The sequence below is a fragment of the Elephantulus edwardii genome, unplaced genomic scaffold (genome assembly GCF_000299155.1).
Source record: "Elephantulus edwardii isolate Elephantulus edwardi_28Jun2011 unplaced genomic scaffold, EleEdw1.0 scaffold00167, whole genome shotgun sequence".
Lineage (NCBI taxonomy): Eukaryota > Metazoa > Chordata > Mammalia > Macroscelidea > Macroscelididae > Elephantulus > Elephantulus edwardii.
The window spans coordinates 1,565,206-1,565,461 of record NW_006399917.1 but is presented as its reverse complement, the minus strand read 5'-3'; positions in this window follow the sequence as shown (position 1 = coordinate 1,565,461).

Here is a 256-nt window from a genome sequence, read left to right as displayed (position 1 = left end):
AAATTCCATCTACCACTGGGCTGTTTTACAACTCGGAAGTTCACACGCAAGGTAGAGGTGAAGTAAGGAACTGCTTATGAGGTTTTCTGTCCATTCCAACAACTAAGAGATAGTGAGAAGAGTTGGGACCTCAGAAGCCTTTTAGGACCAGTAAGCTCTATGTCCAGAAGAAAATGATGCAGCACATATATTTTTACAGCATATTCTTTCCATTTAATTTTTCCTCCATTCATTCATTGTTGCACATTTTCCTCCC